The sequence below is a fragment of the Alexandromys fortis genome, unplaced genomic scaffold (assembly GCF_014885135.2).
Source record: "Alexandromys fortis isolate MF-2015 unplaced genomic scaffold, M_Fortis_MF-2015_v1.1 scaffold_13, whole genome shotgun sequence".
In the NCBI taxonomy this organism is placed as follows: domain Eukaryota; kingdom Metazoa; phylum Chordata; class Mammalia; order Rodentia; family Cricetidae; genus Alexandromys; species Alexandromys fortis.
In genome coordinates this window covers 13,399,396-13,422,064 of record NW_026067908.1, presented here as the reverse complement: position 1 = coordinate 13,422,064, position 22,669 = coordinate 13,399,396, and the positions used below count along the sequence as shown (strand labels likewise).

The 22,669-nt window shown below is 41.5% G+C and overlaps 1 protein-coding gene across 1 annotated transcript in view; it reads left to right on the top strand.

Moving 5' to 3' along the window:
* Window positions 1–22,669, top strand: part of Patj (PATJ crumbs cell polarity complex component) — a 305,836-nt gene that overhangs the window by 153,620 nt on the left and 129,547 nt on the right. The gene's annotated exons all lie outside the window — the stretch shown is intronic.

The window sequence follows — 22,669 nt, the reverse complement described above, 5'->3', positions numbered from 1 at the left end:
TAATCTACAGTTTACACAGAAAATTTTGTATCTGTAGTCCGTCCAACACTGAAGTGATTGACAGATTTGGAATGTAATATAAATGACAGACATATTTAGGTGTGCTGGTCAGGGCTGGGCAAGATAGCATGGATGAAGCAGCTTTAGCTTTTTGATCTGTTTCTTTGTTTTGTTTTTCAACAGTTTCTATAAATTACTTTCTCCCCCCACCCTCCATCTTGAGTTTTTTTCTCAAAGCTAGCCTGTATTTAAAGTGTCAGAGACACTAATGAATCTGATTGAGGCATTACAGTTTAAGCCAATTGCTTTGTGACAAACCTGATTTTGTGCTAGAAGAGATGACTATTCTGAACTGGGGGCAGGCCTAAATCTATAGCTCCTTTAAAATTGCACTGGGAAGATCCTGGCCCCCAAAGTACTGCTTTTCAGCAGGAAAATGAGACATTAACATGATAACAGTTGAAGCCGACCACAAAACAAACAGTTGCATTTATATTGCCTCCTGATCCGAAATAGAGCTATCTTCCTTGTCTGAGCAGGGTGACTAGTGTCACAGCCTGCAGTATGCAGTCCCTATGTGAGCTGGGTGACCGATGTCACAACCAGCAGCGTGCAGCTTCTGAGGATCTGACTGGAGAACCAGGGATTTTTTTTGCCTTCCCCGGCAGACTTCTCCGGGCAGCTTTCTCCTACTGACAGATGTGGCTGTTAGCTTCAGGGAGAGATTGAAATTAGCTTAATTGATTGTTTCTTATGATAGAAACAGACTGATAGGTTGCCCTTAAAAAGAATAAAATCTGAGAAAAAGAAAAACAGAAAAAAGGCCCAAGGTCGTGAGAAGAGAGAAGACAGAGTCTGTGGGGAGAGTGGAGTTGCTTCCAGCGACTGTCAGGAATGCAGAAGCCCTGAGCACTCCTGCAGCATGGTCCACGGGGGGTTCCCAGGTAAGACTTATGTTGCTGATGAGATCTGCAGGTCTTGCTGAATGCAGTCAGATGCTGTTTTAATTCTGGTGCAAAATCTCGGTTCAGAGATCTTAGAGCAGTAAGTAAGCTAAGGCTCTTGAGTGAGGGTGCTTAGGCATGTGCAAGGTGGATGCATGCTGGACGAGCCTCACAGTCCCTTCCATAGGTGTCATGGCCGGACCATCTCTAGGGTGTTTCTGAAAAGTAAGGCAGTTTATCAGACTGTCAAGAATTAAGAGTGCTTTCTGCACCAGAATCCTTAACACTCTGGGCATGCAGTATCCTTACCTTTCAGCATCAGGACTGAGAAAGTAGATCTCCTGGACATTTATTAACATTATTGCTGCTATTTGTGGCTTCACTGTGATGAAAAGGCAAAGGTATTTACATTAGAAAGAGGGTATTCTGATTAATTTTAAAGCTGAGCAGTCAGCATTTTAGATGTAAATGAAAGCAGAATGTCACTAAGGAGGCAGCAGCACACAAAAGGCTGTGTTTTCTAAACTATAAATAGTCCCTAAATACTATTGATCATAGTGACTGGCCTCTGTCATCCGAGACTGCAGCTTTGATTCATTAGGTGTGGGGACTCAGACTCTGCAAGCACCACCAGCAGCTTCTTGTTAAATATACATTCTGCCTCTCAATAGCATAAGCTTCTGTTGACTTTTTAAAAATTAATGTGTTAGAACCAGAGCATCTTTTTAATCCAGTTAAGAAGTGAGCTCTTTAGAACCAATAAGGGTCTTCTTAAGTACCTTTGTCTGAGTCAGTTTTACTCAGCGTCTGATGCAATGTGACTTTATTTTCATGTTCGGCAGAATGACTCAAACTAGGTTTGCTCCTGCACCAGCAGGACATACGCAGCAGTCCCGATTTAAGCGAGCAAGCCTTATTCCTGGCTATTCTCTCAAGATAACCGACTGAGCGTGAACTTTGCTCTTTGCCGCAGCATCACTTCTGGGCTTTTTGCTGTGACCTATTATTCAGTCTGCATATTTAATCTCCAGGAAATAGTTGAGCTGTTAAACAGATGTGTCACAGCTGCCCCACAGGGACAACTGTCTTCATTGTGTTTTTCTGTTCTGCAGCTAGAATTGCTTTCTGGTAGCTAATTGTCATCTTTTCAGGAGTCTCCTCAAAGAAACTGTGGGGATGACCTAGAACCTGGTGGAGTGAGGTGCTTCGCTCTAGACTCCTTAAGCCATTGGCTCGTTGTGTTTGTATTTCGGGTTCTCAGTTTTTGTTTTCGCTTTTGTTTTATTGGGCTTTTTATTGTTTTTCTTTAGATCAATGAAAGAATAAATACATCTAAATCTCTTCACTACCCTGAAGTTGCTATTGTCCATGCTTCAAATCCCTGGTAAACCCTTAGAAGTTGTCATAGCAGTTTTCTGGAAACTGCATTATGTGGATGCAATAATTAGGGATTTTTATGTCCTTTGCATTTAATCAAAATAATATATGAACTCAACTTTCAAACTGTGATTGGCTACAAAGGCGTGTTATAGTGGAGCATGTGTGTGCTGTGTGTTTTGTTCCTAGAGCTTCTGCTCAGGATTAATTGGTCATGATTTATATGGTAAATATCTTCAACGTTTAAGAAAAAAATTCCTGTCTTTATACATTTAACTCCAAATTCATTTTTAAAGATTTGTTTATTCTTGTATTATCTGTATATACGTGTGCCTGCATGAGTTTATGTGTTCCATGTACCTGCAGGTACCCAGCAGAGTCACAAAAGGTTGTCAGTCACCTGATAAAGGTGCTAGAAACCAAATATGGGTCCTCTCCAAGAGTAATAAGCACTCTTAATCATTGAGCCATCTCTCTAATTCCAAAGTATATTTATATCTAATGACATAGTGTTCATTGTTTCTGCACTCAGTTAATTTTACATGTGTTTAATTATTTATTTGTTTGTTTGTTGATATTTTGTATGGAGTAAGGCTGTTGTGTTAAACAGACTTAAGCATGATACACTGTCTAAGATGATCCTGTCTAAAAATAGGAAAGTGTGTGTGAGTCAGGAAAGGTGTGCACGCTTATCATTGCAGTATTTGAAATCTAGTGCGAAGATTGTTGTGACTTTGAGAGTAGGTGAGACAGAGAAACTGAGGGAGGAAGGGAAGAAAGGGAGAGAGGGAACAATAGCAACAGAGCAGAAAGTGCACCAAGAGCAAAGAAACACTGGAAGCAGGGCCAGTGGGAGGGAAAGGAGAGAAACTGAACATGTTGCTTCTCAAACTGTAGTCTAAAGTTTACAAGTTCAATATTTTCTGAACTAGAAATTACAGTTTTAGCTAACCTAATGAGCTTGTATATCAGAACACTGAAATAGACTTTCTAGTTTCGTTTATTTCCTTTTTAAAATATGTTTACTGTATACTCTGCTAAATGCTTCACACATTTTATTTTCTTTTAGTTTCTCATATAGTTTAATGCATTATTGGTTTTATCTTAAAGGTGAAGTGTATATGACTCCATTGTCTGTTTTTAACAAGTTTAATTGTGCACATTTCCAAATAACCCATTCCATCTGCCAAGTCAAATAGGCAACTTTTTTCTTAGTTGGTAATGTGTTTTTTTTTTTTTTTTGTATCTGTTCATTGGACAAACATGCCAACCTAAAGCATGCTGACATTCTGAGAAAATAGCCTCTGCATTCTTCAGCTCTCCACACTTTAATAGTGAAGGTTCCTATTCAAGCCGATGAGACTGAATTGGGAGGATTACAGTAATGGAGACGTGCCATGAGCTGAAGGGTGCACCTCACTGTTTGAGCACAGCACAGCATGAGCCAGACCTCCCTCTCGGCACCAGCAGATTTTTCTTCCTCTGTTGACAAATTAGTGCGTTCAGAGAAGTAGCGGGTCTCCTGATGTTAGCAAGAGGGAAATGGGTGAGTTGGTAAAAAATGGAAATGTTTAGGTAAAATTTGGAAAAATTGTACTTTGCGTCGTTTCTTATTTCCATGTTTGTCCCGGTTGAGATGGGTGATATTCATATTTTATTCAGTAGTATCTTGAATTGCATTTGGGTCTTAGCTCAGTAGTTTTTATGCCTGCTTCAGGTACTCAATATCTTGCAGTATCTGCTGTCTCAAATCTTAACAAATCTAGTCCAGATGCAGGCACATCTTGGGAATGGGAATTCTCACCATCTCATGAAACAAAGATCTTGCAGTATACAACATTCTAGGGGAGACTGACTGATGGCTAGAGGGCTGGCTTCCTACCTGAGTCGTCTTGAGGAGACTATGATGCTTCTTTGTTTATTTATTTTAAAAAAAAAGAAAGAAAGGGTAGCCCATTCTGGACTGGACCTCACTTTGTAGCCCAGGTCGAACTTGTATCAATCTTCCTTCTAGGTGTGGGAATCTCAGACATGAGCTACCAGCTTCTTTATGTCTGCCGGGATAAAGTATGCCTGTATTCTATGTCAGCTGTGGCTGCTGCTCCATGTTGTGTGGAACTGCCAAAGCCTTCTTTTCATGGTCATTGCTTTGCTTCTTCAAATATCAGGCGTTGTGTTGTATTTTAATAACTTGTAAGCTATTTAGTCCCCTGTTTTGATTTTTTTTTTAAAAGTGACATCATGGTAGGTAGATAATCTGGATTGCAGGGTAACAGAATCTGTGGTAACTTCCTGTTCTGCAGCCCCCTGAGATCTGCAATATGTTTTCTTAAGTTTGATTACTACTTCCCTTGAGAACACGGTGTTTGAGGATTGTAATGCTGTGCTGAGATTAGCTGTGTAGGTTTTGTTTTTTCTTACAATAAGAGTGTAAGTTATTGTCTTCAGTCTTTCTGCATGTATGTTGTTCCTTTCTTTTTTTGCAACTCAAAAGTTACAGAACCTATCAGTGAACAGAACAGTTTTCAAAGTATGGCCCACTAACCTCTGTAGGAACATTTTACTTCTATTTTGGATCTCATGAAAGGAGGGTCACAAACAATGAAGAAGCTAAATAAATGGCTCACTAGCCCAGGAACAGGGTCCTAGGTAAAGAGGACAAGTGGGTGTGACAACCTGCAGACTCTGGGGTGTAATTATTACAGATAATCCACAGATAGGGGACCTGGGATTTTGAAACAGAAGTGAAGCCCAGGAAGGAAGTAGGACCATTATCAGATGTGCTTCAGGGCATTTGGCTGTATACTCCTTAGCGATCTGAGCTCAGAATTGCTAAGGTTTTCTTTCACATTACACATGAAACATCCTAGGAAGGCTAATCAAAGGCAGTCCAAAGGTTTTCAGTGCAACTGGAGAAGTGGGTTAAGGCTCATATCCAGACCCCAACCCCACACGTTTCTGGCTTTGGTGAAGAAGCTGAGCACTCAGGACTCAGACCTGGAGATTTAGGTTATTGGGTGGCCTGTGCTCCCCTAAAGCACCCAGGAATTCACTCTTGAGAGTCTAGATACAGGCCTTCACCATGTCTGCAGGTAATCCTTCAAACCAGACAGCAGGACTTTGTCCTATGAGCACCTTCTTGACTAATGCTGGGTGGTGCTAGTAACATAGAATTCTACTAAAGTTTTTTTTTTTTTTTTTGATTTTTCGAGACAGGGTTTCTCCGTAGTTTTTGTTGTTGTTGTTGTTCCTATCCTGGAACTAGCTCTTGTAGACCAGGCTGGCCTCTAACTCACAGAGATCCGCCTGCTCTACTAAAGTTTAAACAAAGATGACCTGCCTGGAAAGGGTAAAATATATTCAGTGTCCCATCCTCAACATCTGAAGGCCACAGTCCTACATGAGTTAACTGCGTGCTCTCTGAGTGTCATGTAGCATTGATGTCTTGGGGATGTAAAAGTGAGTGGTACCTGGTTCTGTTTGAGTGCCTGTCCTCTGAGGGAAACAGCTGTTAATATTTTCCCACCAAGCAGGAAAAGCATGGCTTCAAGAGCTCAAGGTAACTTTTTGAATCCATGACTTTTGTAGAATATGGGCCTGACATCTATAACCTAGTATTTGGGGGAGTTCACTTAGTTCCTCCCAGCCTCCAGAGTTTCTTCTGTCTAGGAAAGACTATGGAAGTATTATTACATGAGGTCACTTATTTGAAGGTAACTATGTAGCATAATTATATTATAATCTGGAGTTGGAATTGCTCCTAAGATTTTAGATTGGTGTCAGATAGCTGCTTCCAGCCTTCCTTTCTCCTTGGCTGTGCCACTCACTTCTTCCTCTGAGGTCCAGCCCCTCTTTGTCTTTTCTTTTTCTTGTGAGGCTAGCACTTGGTCAGGGATGTGTGAAATCCTGTCCTGGCCTCTCCCATCGGCTGCTTTCAAGGTGGGATCTGGTAAAGCTGTTATCTTTGTGTCTGAAAGAAATATTGCAAAAGAAAAAAAAGGTTAAAGCTCAAAGCGTGGCCATAAAGGCTCTAAAGCTTCACAACTGTGCACAGTACGAGCCCCTGAGCTCGCTGCATCTGCTGCTCTGCGGGACGGGTGTGGGTGACAGGCAGCATTTGCTGGCTCTGACAGTTTCTGGTATCTGTTTTGTGTCATTGTCAGAGTCCTAGCTGCCGGATGTTCAGAATAGAATCGTTTTTGCTAGGTTCTCAGGTATGTGGGAAAAATGTCTTTTCCCTTAGGGAGTCTTTATGTGCAGCTTGTGGTCTCCTTCCTGACTTATGTGTTATTTACATAAATGGAGACCTAGGTCACAACAGAACACGAAGTACAGTATTAAGGCTTCCCTTCTTAAAATGGGTACTCTTGTTGTAGAAAGAGTATGTATAATTTACCACTAAACACCCTTTTCACGTATATGGTTTCATAGGGGTTAGCGATTTCTTTTATTATGTGTTTGTGTGTGTATGTGCACGTGTACTGCGCATGCATAAAGATCAGAAGACACCTTGCAAAGTTGATTCTATCCTTCCACAGTGGTTTCCAAGGATTGAACTAAGGTTATTGGGTTTGGTGGCAAATGCTTCTTACCCGTGGAGGCCCATGGAGTCAGCTGTTTTGCACTAGTGCAGACCAGCTCTTCGGAACATTTTCACCCTCCTAAACTGAAGCTCTGTGTGATTAGACAGCACTGCTTTTCCTCCTGTCCCTAACCGCCATTGTAGCTCCTGTTTCTGTGATTATGACTGTACCCCATTAGTGGGAATCGTACAAGATTTGACCTTATGTGACTGCCTTGTTTTATCTAGCACAGTGTCATCAGGGTTCATATATATTATAATATACGACAGGCTTTTCCTCAGTTTAAAAGCTGCATGGTATTTCACTGTGTGTATACATAACATGTAAGTATCCATTCGTTCACTGGTAGACATTTGGGCTTCTTCCAGCTCTTGGCAGTTGTGCTGGACGCTGCTATGAATGAAGGTATAGATCTCTTTAAGACCTGATTTTAAGTCTTTTGGATGTGAATTGAGATTGCTCAATCACATGGCAGTTAGACTTGTTCTCACACCATGTGTATCTTTTTTTTTAAGATTTTATTTATTATGTATACAATACAGTGTGCTTCCTCCATGTATGACTGAAGGCCAGAAGAGGGTACCAGATCTCATTGTAGATGGTTGTGAGCCTCCATGTGGTTGCTGGGAATTGAACTCGGGACCTCTGGAAGAACAGTCAGCGTCCTTAACCTCTGAGCCATCTCTCCAGCCCCCACCATGTGTATCTTTTATAGCAGCCATTCAAGAGAAATACTAATTGACTGTGGCTTCAACCCATACTCGGTCATGCTTAGTAATGCCAAGCATGTTCCCACACACATCCTGGCAATTGTATACCATTTTGTAGCATTGTCTCTTCATGTCCTTTGCTCATGTTTAAAGTGAGTTGTTTCATTTTACAGTGTATAGCCAAGATATAAACCACTTATGGAGTATGTTCAGCTTGTGGATTTTCAATCTCTTGATGAATGAAAGTTTAATTTTGCTATTGTCCTCATTTGTCTATCTTTACTTTTTTCATCATATTCAAGAAATCATTACAAAATCCAGGTCATGAAGCTTTGCCTTATTTCCTTCTAAAAATGCTGTAATATGGGGAATGGAGCTTCTTTACCTGACTCTATTTAAAAGATAAAACACAAAAACCTTTCAGGCCACAGTAAAATTCCCAGTTCCCACCCCCTTTCCCCGCCCCCCCATGCCTGTCCTCTGCTGGAGCATGCCTGCTGTGATGAATGAGTTGCTCTGCTGCATGCTCACTGTACCACCCTGTGGTTTGCATCTGAGTTGCTTGCACTGTTTCATGTCCCACAGTTTTTGACAGAGATACAGTGGAATCTGATCACATCTGCCCACGGAGTGCCCACGTGACAGTGCCACTGACCTAAAAGTCCTCTGCGACACCTACTCATTCCTTCTGTCCCTGTGAGGGGTTAATTTTTAATTGAGAGTACTTTGCCTACTCAAAAGATATCACCATCAAAATTTTCAGTCACTTGGTTTCATATTCAATAACATAGAAATTTAAGAAGGATTACCTTCATTTTCTTCCTGTTAATCTTTGTTAACAAAAGCTTCAGAACCACAAAACTGTCCTTAGGAAAATTGCCATCTCCTTTGCCCTCTCCTCAAGCACAGCAGCTTTTATTCTTATGACTGTGTTTGGATTGTTTTATGAAGCCTGTGGGTGAAAGCAAACAAGATTCCCCTTTAACCCATGACCAGACTGAGGCTGAACTAAGTAAATGATCTGCCCAGGGTTTCTTGTCTAAGAAATAGAGTGAGGTTCTTAACCCCGTCTGCAGTTCCTCCCCACAGTTCCTCATTAATGCCCTGTGGCCTCAAAACTGTACGAACACACCCATGCCCTGTGTGACAGTAAGGAGACCATGGTGGTGGCTGCTTTCTTCACCTGAGGTCTCTTTATGAGCTGTTTGTTTCAGAAATGTTGGCACTCAAGCTCAAGACTCTATGTGTGGAAGGAACGTGTTGTACCACTGCTCCATACTCCCAGCTCTGTTGAAAACCTCATAGAAACTCAGAGGCCGTGGGATAAAATTGTTAAATAAATTATTTATTATTGCTTAGTGTTATTTGAATGAAATGAATTATGTTTAGGTCACATTATAGAAAATGATAAAATTTATTTTTTTCCCATTAAACTAATTTTAAAGGACTCATGGGATGTTTTTTGTCACTGTGTAAGAATTTCTGTGTAACCTTCTGCCTGTTAGTTAAACTCTCATAGTCTGTTTACTCTTGTGTAAAATAAAGACAGTTATAACAATGATTTTAAAATATGCTATGTAATTAAAACTGGTTTAATGGAGATTTTAGGAGCTCTCTAGGAGATAAGGAAAGCTGTATCTGCTGAGGGAACAAACTTCATGAACTGGTAGGTAGGAGAGGCACCATGCTGAACTCTTTAGGTCTTTAACAAGTTCTCTAGCTCCTTGGGCTGGAAAAAGGATGAAGATGTAAAGTTAACTACTTTGTAAGAAGCTAATAGGTACAATGTAGCAAAATGGAATTTGAAAAGTAGCTTTTTCTTTAATTTTACCATGTATCTTTTAATAAAGGTCTTTGATCCTAAAGTTTGTTTCTAAATAATAAATAAACATGTGAATGACCCAAAAAAGACATCATTATTATTTTAATCTTTCTAGATTTTTACTCATTGCAATAGGAGGGAGGGAGGGAGGGAGGGAGGGAGGGAGGGAGGGAGAGAGAGAGAGAGAGAGAGAGAGAGAGAGAGAGAGAGAGAGAGAGAGAGAGAGAGGGAGAGAGAGAGAGAGAGAGAGAGAGAGAGAGAGAGAGAGAGAGAGAGAGACTGTAAGGGTAAAAACTCAAGGCATGTCCAGCATGATGGCACCTGGGAGGCAGAGGCAGGTAGATCTCTGTAAGTTTGAGACCAACCTGGTCTACATAATGAATTCCAGTACTGCAGATCCTGTCTCAAAAAAACCAAAAACTCAGACCTTGTATGAGTGCTTGGCAAATACTGTACTATTGAGCTGTATCTTCATTCCTAATAAGAATTTCTGATTTACTTGTAACCTGTGTTTTGATCAGTATAGGTACTAAAGAATTTCTAAGTTTGTGTTTTTATACATCATTTATTTATTTATGGCGCACCTGCAGCTCTGCCTAGATCGTCCAGAGGTAGTTTCTTCCCTGCTCCTGCTAACAGTGATTGACTCATGACAGCTCCACCGAGCCCTGCTGCATCTCAGCTGGGCTTCTGCTTCCTTCCTCTCTGAACCTCATTCCAGCAGTTTTCTGAAATTATACTGTGTACACGGCCTGATTGCAAGTACATGCGAAGAGAAGAGTTGGCTTCTGTTTTCTGTCACTATGGGGCCAGGTCACTTGGCAGATACCACATTATAATTCTTTTCTACTTGCGTCTACACTTTAATTATCTGAAACTATCATTTTCCCTCCTCCAGAAAATATAATTAAACACCTGCTGCTGTCAGTGCCAGTGCTAGTGACAATGAACTGATGCCCCCAGGGACTTTGGCTAAGCAGCTTTGCATGAGGCCTTGACTGGAAACAGAGTCTACCCTGTTCTTCCACCTTGCTGCTGCGCTCTAATCGCAGGGTCTTTGCAGCACAGTATTCCTATGGTGACTTAAACAAGCAAACAAAACCCACCCCTGTTTTGAAGTGCACAATGTAACACAACAATTGTAAGGAATGCTTTTAAAATTGTTTTTCTCGGTGCTGTTTTCCAGTTGAAAGTGGTTTTGGTGGTTTCTCATACTTGGCTTGGGTCTTGTTTTCAGTCAACTCTACCACTGACCCGCATCCCAGCCCAACAATAGTCTATAGAGGTCTACTAAAATAATATAATAAAGGCAACTCCTTTGTCCAATCTCCAGAAAGTGACAGTTTGTAGATTTGACAGAGAAGCCAGACAGCAGTGAAAATGGAGCCCACTTCAGCTGCTCCAGGGATAGTAATTTTGGAAATACAGGTGTAGTGAACTGTTGCTCTGGCAGCAACCCCTCAGGGCACAGAGTGTAGCGGGAAGCCTGCGCACATGAGCATGGATGTCTGTGTGCTTTCTTCCTTACTGAGGTGGCTATACTTCCCCTCGGGACTAGCCTGATTTCATGTTGCTTTAACTGTAAGATGGTCAATGAACCTGTGTTTGTCTTTGTAGATTGATCCTTTGTCAACTGTCTCCCCCACTGCATGACTGCCTCAGAGCGTCTCCACATCTCTCCTTACCAGAGGGCTTTCGCTGGGTGCTCAGTCTCGCGGCCTGAAATAAGAAAGAAGGAGCTGGGCCGAGACCTGTGGAAGTGAGAAGCGAAGATGGCCCACCTGTACCTTCAGTTCTGACTGACCCAGTTGCCTTAGTCTTGAGACTCATAGTAGTAATACTGACCTGACATGAGGAATTTTGGATTCTGTTACTCAATATACCCTCTGTTGTGATTAAGCTCTCAGACCTTCAGTGTCCTTGATTTCAAGTTCTGGTCTGGCTTCTTTGTCTCTCCAAACTAAGTATGGCAGTTAAGAGGTTAGGTACTGACTGTACGCGTCAGATCTCTGTCTGCTGTCACATGACTAAAAGAGCCCATGGTACTGAAACTTGCAGTGTTTTTGACAGTATCTAATTCAAGCTTTACTTTTTCTTTTAATTCACCCCATAGCAAGTAGCATAGTAACTGTTACAGAGTTGGCATTCAGACCTTTTAATGAAAACTGGAGTCAAGTTACTTATTACTATGTCTTCTTAAATTACTTTTGCTTTCTTTCCCTAGATATCGTTAATCCAGTTGGTATCCATTTCCTGTCACTCTTAGGTGCATAGTTAGGTCCTGCTAAATGGCCAGGTGTCCTTTTTTTTTTTTTCTCCCTAAGCCATCCTTCCCACTCCAAACACTGCTAAAAGCATTCGAACCATCTCTACCCTAGGTTTGGAACTTCTCGACCACCTGGCCGTCACTGTAGTTCCAGAGTTGTCATTTTCATTCCCAAGCTCCAGGCAGCCAGGCAGCCATTGTCTATTATTGTCTATTGTTCATACCCTAAGTCAGCCATTGTCACCTCTTGTGCTTCTCTGAGCATCCCCTCAGTTTCCTTGACAGCCTTCCCATTCCCGTACTCAGACATGCCAACAGCTCACAAACCGTATTACTATTGTCTTTCTCGTTTTCTATTAAAATATACTAATTTTGCCTCTTTTTCCTCATCACTCCAGTTTTTCTCTTGATCTTTCTGTGCCCTTTTTCTTTCTCTTCAAGTGTTTGCCACTGACTGTTAAACTCCAAGTCCCACCCAAAGTCAGATGATAGATGTTCTTTCTGTTTCCCCCAAGTTAGAAACTCCAGGGGCTGCAGAGATGACTCAGCAAGCACTTAAGAGCACTGCCTGCTTCTCCAGAGGGCCTGGGTTCAATTCCCTGCACTCCCACGGCAGTTTGTAGCTGTCCGTAGCTCCAATTCCAGGGGATCTGGTACCTTCACAGATATACATGCAGGCAAAACATCAATGCACATAAAAAAAAACAAATAAACAAAGAGCTAAATAAATAAAAAGAAATTCCAAAAGGACATGAATAGGTTAGCTTTTTTTCCTTCCTCTAGCTGATAGGAATACAGCATGCATCTTTAGTGTGTGGAAGCATACAGGATTTGGAGTGGGGCCCATCCAGGCATTACCCATAGGTCTGCACGGCACTTAGGAGCTGTGCGCTGAGCAGTTTCCAGATCTGGTACTGGCCCCAGTTTCACTGTCTCAAGAACAGTCGTGTGTTGCAGGCTTAGTCAGATGCTTTTGTACTATTGCCTTTCAGTCATGAGGTGTTCAAACATTTGCAACTATGAAAAAAAACTGAATTCCCTGCACTGTTTTTCTTAAATATATATATAATGTGCTGGCTAGTGTTATATCAACTTGACTCAAGCACAGGTCAACTTTTAGTCACCTCAAAGGAGGGAAGCTCAGCTGAGAAAATGCCTCCATGAGATCTGGCTGTAGAGCATTTTCTTAATCAGTGATTGATATGAGAGGGCCCAGTCATTGTATACAGGACCATCCCTGGGCTGGGGCTTCTGGGTTCTGTAAAGAAAAAAAAGTAGGCTGAGCAAACCGTAGAGAGCAAGTCAATAAGCAGCGTCCCTCCATGGCCTCTGCATCAGGCTCCTGCCCTGTTTGAGTTCCTTCTCTGACTTCTCCAATGATGGACTGTGATATGGAACTGTAAGCCAAATAAACCTTTCCTCCCCAACTTGCTTTTGGTCATGGTGTTTCATCATAGCAACAGTGATCCTAACTAGGACATATACTCTTCTACCTAATTCAATAATAATCAAGTTTTTCTACATTTCCTATATCTACATATTATTTTTCTTTTATTTTTGCATTCCTAGATAGCTTATCAATACAGCTGCTGTGGCACACACCTAGACTCCCTGCCCTAGAGAAGCTGAAGCAAGGGTGTCAGAATTCAAGGCCAGACTGTGGAGACAAGGGAAAAAAAAAAAAAAAAAAAAAAAAAAAAAAAGAGAAAAGCACCATTAATGTACCTAGCACTCTTACTGTTTTCTAATGTTTAATCCGCAATCAAATTTTTTATTAGATCAGAAATTTTCTGGTTGGTTTGTTTGTATCCAAAGTATGTGTGTGTGTGTGTGTGTGTATATATATATATATCATTGAGATATATACTCAGAGAACTGTATTAATTATTACAATTAATATTAACTAATACAGAGAACTAAATTAACTGAATTTGCACAGGGCCCTATTCAGTCCATTAAAGAGAGCTTGACAGCATCAAGAACTTCATGCCTTTTTTAGCTAGCTGTTTCTTTTCTGTTTTCAAAGGACACTTCCTCCTTGACATCTAAATCCAGAGATTAATTATGTCTGGTTTTGATTCTGTGCATAAATGGAATCAAGGTACTCACACCTTCCTGTCTTGTTTTGCTCAGCAATGTGTTTCTGATATTCAGTAATGTTGTTCCCTGTGAAGTACTTGCTTTTGCTGTATTTCCAGTGTAGCAATGTACAGTGATGTGTGTTGGAAAATAGCCTCAGGTCGTGAGGAATTGAGTCAGTTCAGAGCTTGAGCCCCTAGCTAACAGGAATTGCTTAGTTCCAGCCTGATTGTTTGCTCCACCTGCAGAAACGATGTTCCCAAGTATGGAAAACAGCGCTCCTTTCCAGTCAAACCACAGAAAATAGCCATAGTTTCCTGGTAGCTGCCCTTGTCCCCACCACCTCTAAGCCTGCTCAACTTTCATCCCTCGGAAAGGTTGAGCTCCTCCCTGTTCCAATAAAGCAGTCCCATCCTGTTGATCGAGTCTGTCTGCTCCTTTGCCTTGTTTTTTCTTGTGTTTGGTTTTTCTACTGTAAGTGGATGTTGTAAAGATTCTAATTGATGATTTAGAGCATACCAAGAGGTAACATAGTGTCTAACAAGAAAGGTTCACCTCGAATTTTATTACAAATATAAAGCCTTGTCTTTAAGTTTTCTGTCTGCCTATTGTTTGGTTTGGGTTTTATTCATCTAATGGGAAAGTTGTAGATTTCTCTTCTAGTTGAAGCCTCCCCCCTACACACACACTGTATGCTGTCTTCAGAAAATAATGACTCTTTCTTAAGTTGGCTCTCTTCATTTTTATTCTTCCAAAATTGTTATTTCATTTTTATATCTAATAGATTCAATTTCTGAGAGTAAAGGGCATTAAATAATTTTAAACTGTAATACTTTGTAATTCTGCCGAGATTCTCTCACGGGTTCTAGAGGCAAACTCTCTGGGGTGGCCAACTTCAGTCCTCGCTCCCTGTGTCACACTGCGAGTCATTGCTCCACCTGCGCTTGAGTTTCCTTACCTGCAAGAATCCTCATAAAATCCAGAGACGTTCAGCTGTCCATGCTGGGAGCAATGTCTACTGCAGAAGAGCAACCTGAATATTACTTACTCTTGTGCTTAATGGCTCTGTGCTTTTGTGTTTTGACTGTTAATTTCCCATATAGATTTATATAACAATATCAAGCCTGCATGTTGGAAGAATACTGGCTATACTTCATAGCCCTTTTGTTGTAATTTTAGTTTCTTTATGCTAATGCATTGTCCTCATTTTCTGATGAATATTCACCTGAGATGCTCCACTTGAGCTCACATTTTGCTTCTGATTAGCTTTGGTTTTCTTCCTTCAGATATTTTTACTTCTCAAGTCTGCATGTTCTAACTCAGAAAATTATAAGTTCTTTACTGAAGAAGAAAAAAAGCGACTAGGTTGTTTATCATAACTGGTTTTTAACAAATAACATTATTGTGCTTACTGTGGGGAAAAATGTTTGCAATACTACCCTTGTAACATCAGACTCGTTCTTGGAAGAAGACCATCTGAAACTGCATTGAGTCTTTATTCCAGTGCAGTGAGCATTTGCTATTAAAATACTGGGCAGTGACTTGAATTAAGTATCTTTCCGAGAGAAAGGCTTTGTTACTTAGCAACACCTGATATCTTGTGATGATGACAAAGCACTGCAGGGCCCACTAGAGAAATCCTTCTGGCTTCCTGGGACAAGGAAAAGACATCTGATGCTTTAATAGAGAGTTGTGAGCACCTGGAGGTTTTGATTTTTCATTTTCTTCTAAATACATTGTCACAGAGTGGAAAATCCATATTTAAAACAAATTTGACCGCTGAGCTGAGCCTCAAGACTATTTTGTCCGGTTAATGCTGCTCCGATGTTCATTCAGGGTGCATGAGTGGGCCTGGGGTAGAGGGAAGAAGGTGACTTATTTCCTCATCTACTCTCTAGTTAGAGGGGGAAGGGCCTCCAGGTTGTTAGAAATGGGAACCACGGCCACTTTCCTGGCTCTGTAGAAGTGTATAGAGAAAACTGCAACTTTACATCCATACAGAGTAACAGGAGGAGGAATACAACTTTATTAAATACAGATTCTGTGTGACATGAGGACTTTTGGGAGGAAATAAGTCCCAAAGAAAGGAATAAACTTAATAAAGAAATGGGTAGACTTGGAGAAGTAAATGTCATCTGTTCCGATGGTGATAAACTGTGGGAATATATCTGTGCAGATTCTTCTCTTAAACCTTGTATTTTCAATTAACCGAAGTGCACATAACTCATGCCTTGCCTTATACCCAGAGGGAGGGTCAGAGAGTGAGCTTCCTTAGCTTCAATGAAGAAGACCCAAGAGGAGTTCTGGTTCCAGTGACCTGTGTGAAGGACTGGGTAGGAGGACTTGCTGTTTCCTGAGCTTCTCTCGGTATAATTCTCTGGGCCAAGCTGCCATGGTGGGGTGTTGCATTCTGGGTGCTGACAGAAGCTAGTTTGGTCCGTCCCAGAGTGGATAGGCAGGGTAACCCCTGCTGCAACTTCTCTTAGAGGACTTAAGGATCCTGAGCTTAAGGTCTTCTGGGTCACATAGAAAGACCTGCCTCAGAAAGAAAGATAAAGTAAGAAACGTCTTGAAGGGAGCTTCTTAGCAGCCGCCGTTCCACTTATCAGAGGGAGAGCTGTGCTGTGCTGAACAGATTGCACCTCTTGGGTCCCGCAGACCCAACTGAACTCTGGCCAGATTAACTGAGCTACCTGACAGTCATGCCATCTGTGTGGGAAGGATTCAGAGGCACCGTGAGTGCTGAGGTCTCTTTCATGGAAGGAGCTATCATGAGAATCTAAGATTTTTAAGCTAAACATAGGATCTCAGACTGAAGGAGAAATTTTAAAGTCTATTTGTCATGAAAATAGCATTGGGTGAATTTAAAATGATTGGTAGAAATAACTGATTTTAATCTCTGGTTATGCCCAACTTCATATCCTTTTATAAGATTGTTCTTCTAAAGTCTTCTTTATCTGTAAAGCAGAATTCCAGAGTCCAAACAGGGGGAAAGTGATGTTAGGTGATCTCTTTTTCTTGTCACTCTAAGGGATGGGGAAAACACAGCCAATGTATCAAAGAAATGGGATCATCTTTTAATCCCCTTCAAGCTGTGAATCGAAAAATGAGTTGTAGAATAATGTAAATTCGGGGTCTGAAAATGTTAGCAGCGAGTCCTGAGCAGGCATTTTGCTGTCCTAGTATTCTTCCTGGTTGATGACAAACTGCAAGCTCTTCAAGAATCTTCAGGTTGGGGTGAATTTTATCTTGTTTATTTGCGGGGATTGGCCCCAGGGCCTTGTGTATACAAAGCACACCCTGGCAATGAGCTTCACCGTTGCATCCCTAATAGAGTATATTGTAAAAGGCGGAAGATTTATACGATCTGAAGAAAAACCAGAGTATAAGTGTATTGTAAAATAATATGTCCACATAGTAATTTGTTTTTCTGATGAATTTTGAATATAAGTCTAAAGATAAAATTGTGCTACTTTTAAGTGAAAGAAGCATTCTTTAGGAAAGTCTTCTGATTTTAGGTCTGAAATAGACTGTATACTTTTTTGGGAGCAGTGTTGGAAATGCAGGGCAATGAATCTTAGGGCATCCCATGTTTATGCCTTTCAGCAAGTGTAACCTGAATTTAACACACTGCAGATAAGATGTGAGTGTTGGCTTTCAAGCCTGGGATAAATGGCAGAGGTACCTATTTGACATACCAAAGTAGACCTGGCAGCCAGGCTCTCTCTGCATCCCTCAGTCTCTATACCTGTTACAGGACCTCCACACCCTCACCCTGGCTGCATATGGTACCCATTTAACAGTAGGTACTGGCAACAGTGGGCTGAAAATACCTTTCCGACAGTACTGCAAAGACAGGCACCAGTGCTCTGCCGAGCTGCTATTTGAACTTACTACATCCACTTACAAAACTTAAAAAAAGCCATAAGAAGATGTTACTGGAAGCTGACAGACTCATTTGTTAGCATTAAATAAATTAAAAGTGGGGCAAGCTAGATGCAGAATTATTGGAAGTGGTCTGGATGCCCCAACACCATTACCAACCAATCTTCAGTTGGCTGCAGTTTGTGGACATTATTGATGTTCCTGTTGACTCACTAAATGGGTGGAGACGGGGGATGTGGCTCCGTGGCTAGGTATTTGTCACACATGTAAGGCTCTGGATTGGTTTGGATTTATGTATTAAAAATAAATAAAGTAAATAAGTAGTTTCAGCCCTTGGGTTATATTTTTTTCCTTGAAGCTCTTATTTTCTTAGTTATAACTAGTCAGATGTATGCTTGTGACAGATTTCACCAAATGGATTCCTTTTGTTTTACAACTTTAATGTCAAGTGGATTCCATTAATATTTGCTCATTGACTCAGTCGGTGTGTAATTGTCGCATTAAAAATTCAGGCCAGGAAAATTAACCTTCTAGTCTCACGAAGTGAGGATAATACGTCTACTTCTTAGGTCCTATATGGATGACTATGAAAACGGAGTTTCTGAAGTCCATTAGAGTCATGATAGGGCTTTGTATGTGTATGTTTAAAGAACATGACAAATTTACCATTTTAGCAATGTTTGGATATCCTGTTGTTAAGTTCACTGCTATGGTACAGCCGTCCCCACGTATCCTCAGAGCCTTTTCATCATTCCTAACTGAAACTATTTTTGTCAGCTGTCAAGCTGTCCCAGTGTGGTTTACATCCACGGGCAGCACTGGTCCTGCAGTGGTCTCTGCACATCTTGAGAAGTCTGCCTGATACTCTTCATAGGGAATCGTTCAGAGAAATAGCACGGAGGGGTAGAGGATGGTGTTGGTCCTTTCCATGGGATTCCCAGTGAGGACTATGTGGGACTCTGTGGCTTTGTTGTTGTTGTTGTTTTTTAAATATCATCATGAGAGAAACTTCATTTTCTTTCTAAAGGCAGTTTTCTTCATACAAAATTAAGAAAATAATAGTTTTGTCATCAAGATTGATTTCAAACACCATTAGCCAAGCAATGGAACAAATCATGATTTCTCTTTCCTCTTCATCATCTGCTTTTAAGGAAGCCTTATTTTTATAAATAGGTTGTGCTTGTAGCAGATTCACAAACCAAAGACATTAAGTGACTCAGCGGCATTCAAACTTGACCCTTTATCTACTCCACCCTAACCCGCTAGGAGTCCATTTGAATATTATAGATTCCCTGGGCCTAGCACACTTCTGCTCATTGGGTAGAGAGAGGTTTGCCACAGGTGAGTTCTCCTTCTCTTTACTGGCTTACACATTCAAGCGATGGAATGCATGGTGAATGACATCAGTAGAGTTTGCTTTCTCTCTGTGGAGCCCAGGGGAGTTGTGAACCTGGAGTTTTCTTTATGCCAATGGAAGTCTTTCTACAACCATCCCATTCTCAACCTTCACTGCTTTAGGCCTCTGCTTTTCCTCAGTCCCTTTTACTCCTCCCCCTTTCTGCCCTCAGCAGGAATCATTCTAATTGTTCTAAGTGTTCATTTTTGTGTGTACACACTTATAAATACGTACTGAGTAAATGATAAGGAACGGTGTGGGTTCCGTTCTGTTCCTCTTCTGTCACTCAGCACTGAGGCCTTGCCTCTCACCACCTGTGTCATGCTGAGACATCCCTAACTGTGGTTACCTCCAACTCCCTGCTGTCGTAGATAGCACTGGAGTCAACCTCCATGTCCTCTTGACACCTGTGCTGACATCAGATTGACACACGCTAAAGTCATCTGAAAGGAGAGACCTCAATTGAGAAAATGCCTCCAGAAGATGGAACTGTAGGCCAGCCTGTTGGGCATTTTCTTAATTTGTGATTGAGGGTCCTGCCCATTGTGAGTGGTGCCATCCTTGGGCTGGCGGTCCTGGGTTCTATAACAAGCAGACTGACAAGCCAGTAAGCAGCACCCCTCCATGGCCTGAATCAGCTCCTGCCTCCAGGTTCCTGCCCTGATTCAGTTCCTGCCCTCCCTGCTTTTCATAATGAACTGTTATATAGAACTGTGAGTGAATAAACCCTATGTTTCTCAAGTGGCTTTGGTCAACTTCATAGGTGTTGTTCAGAGGACAACACCTATGTCTTAATGTCACGTTGAGAAGCTGCATGTAGCAAGTTTGGAATTGCTGGTTTAAAGCAGTTGAAGCTGGATAACTGTTCAGAGTGGCAGTGACTATCAGCACTTTCAGCCCAGTATATGTCCTTAGTTCTGCAAAGGCTGGGGATAAGCTTTTTATCCTTGGCAGTCTGTTAATGTGCATTATTTTGATTGACCTAATGTCTCATTTGTTATTCTGATAATCATTTGTTTGGGTGAATGGAAGTGGGGGGATGGGACTCAGGGCCTCATGCATAATAGGTTCCATTCCTGGTCTACAAACCCTGCCCTGGATATCCCACTTAATTTGAAATTCTAAACTTCCTAGTAAATTTAAGCATTTCCTAGCATACCTGTGCCTTTTGAGCTTATGTGTTAGAGCTAGATGTCTTTTTTCTGCTTATTTATTTATTTATTTATTTATTGCGTCTCTTTGTTTTTCTTTTCTACCTGTGGATGGATATAACATCAGAAAATATCCTGTTTTCCCAGCTGTTTGTTTATTTTTTTTGTTTTTTTTTTTTTTGGTTGTTGTTTTGTTTTGTTTTTGAGACAGTGTTTCTCTGTGTAGCCCTGGCTGTTCTGGAACTCACTATGCAGACCTGGTTGGCTTCCAACCTGGAGATCACTGCCTTTGTCTCCCAAATTTTGGCATTAAAGGTGTGCGCCACCACCGCCTCTTTATCTTAAAAATACATAGCTATCTCTACCTATGAACATCATCTTTGAACTTTGTCCTTTAGGCTCCTGCCATGGTGATCACCCATGAAAGATCTCCTGACTTTTAAGTGTTTACATTCCTGGGATTCATCTGTCTCCCGAATATGTTCTTAGTTTGAATCATGTTAAAGTGTTTCATGGTGTCCAGGAAACAGAGTTTGCTTTTACAACAATACCCACTTCCCCAAGTCCCTTAAGCTATGAATCCATCGTGGATTATTTCATTGATTCAGTCAGAACCATTATGACCTGCTCAGTCCCCATGCTCTGGCCTAGCCCCGTTACAGAACCAAGTCTTTATGCAGAAGCAGTGAGGACATTTCAGATCTGAACCACAAACTAGCGATTACATAACAAGTTTCATAAGAAAGCAGTCTGGTTTTTTTGTTTTGTTTTGTTTTGTTTTGTTTTTTTTCCCTTGCTGAATCTCCTGTCTGTTAGAGGAGGGAGAAATCAGAGCATGCCAGGCAAGAGTGTCATGCCCGTCACTCCTGTCATTTGAGAGGTCAGATGGAATGGCCACAAGTGCAAGGTCATCCTCAGTCACATACTGAGTGTGAAGCCAGGCTCTCAGTGAAGCACAGCAACAGAAAAATAAAATTATACCAGCTCAAGAACTGATATGACATCAAGAAAAGTGGGCGGGAGGTTGCTCAGTAGGTAAAGTGCTTGCTGTAGCCTGCCTTGGGTCTCCAGCCGGAAGCAGGTCTGAAAGCCCAGCACTGGGGCAGAGATGAGATGAGCCCTTGGAGCTCACTGGCCACCGAGCTCATCAATCAGCGATCCCAGGTTCAGTAGGCTATCACTTCAGCCCTAAAAACCACACACACACACACACACACACACACACACACACACTATACATCTCTATTGTTTGCCTTCTCTGGATTTTTGTTTTGTTTGATATACATATCAAGGCATATGATATACTTATGCTTAGGCTGCCATTGAACTGAAGGATCCCCCTGCCCCAGTTTCCTGCATGCTGGACCTAAAAGCATTTTCTGTCACATCCAGCTTCGTCATATACATGTGTGCATCTGCCAGCATGGAATTTGTGTCCCAGTAGTCCATAGGCATTGTCATCTAAACCTACATTTATTTTCCCTCTTCCTTTCTGTGATTTACTCCTGAGCTGGCACTGTGTGGTATGCAAGAGCGGCTGTGAGCAGTATCGTCTCCTGTTGATCCACTGGTGTGGTTTTGTTGTATGGAACCAGCCCAACTGAGCTGGGAAGTTTAGACCACAGTGTAGAGGTGACAGGGCCTTCTAGCTTGCTTTCTGTTTCTGTAATAAAAAACTGACCAAAAACAGATTGGAGAGGAAAAGCTTATGTCTGCTTATAGCTGATAGTCCCTCATGAAGGAAAGTAGGGGCAGGAACTGAATCAGAGATTGTGGAGAAACACTGATTACTAGCTTGTTCCTCAAGGCTGAAGCGGCCTGCTTTCCTATATAACCATGGATCACTGCGCACCTGGGCTGACTTTCCTTTATCAGTCATCAATCGAGATAATGCACCTGTAGGCCAAGCTGATGGGACCATTATCTCAGTCAAGGTTCCCTCTTCCCAGTTCATGCTTTCTTATGTCATGTTAGCGACAAACTAGCCAGCATACAAGGTGAGGGAGAAGATGGAAAGCTAGAACTATTGAACATGTCCAAACCATGGCTTATTAGGACCTTCACCATAATGAAGAAGTAGAGCTCCATAGCGACGAGACAGTGCACTGATGGATGGGTGTGTGGCTGTTTGTGGATCACTCTTAGATCCGACAGCTCAACAGACAACCTTGATTACCCTTCCTTTTTCTTGATGCAGTTTTACTTTATGCTGTTTCTATATTCTCAAGAGTATATTTTAGGGTAGAGGCTATGGGCGACTGGAAAACCTCTTGCCAATCACACACATGACCCGAGGTTCAATCACTAGCATGACAAACATAAATACTTTAAGATATATTTTAAGTGTAATAAATTGTTGACTCTCTTTCTGGCCAAATCTTAAGTCTATGAGAGTAGAAACAACTGTTTGGTTCACTAATTTACCTCTAAAGCCAAATACTTTGTTCATTCCTCAC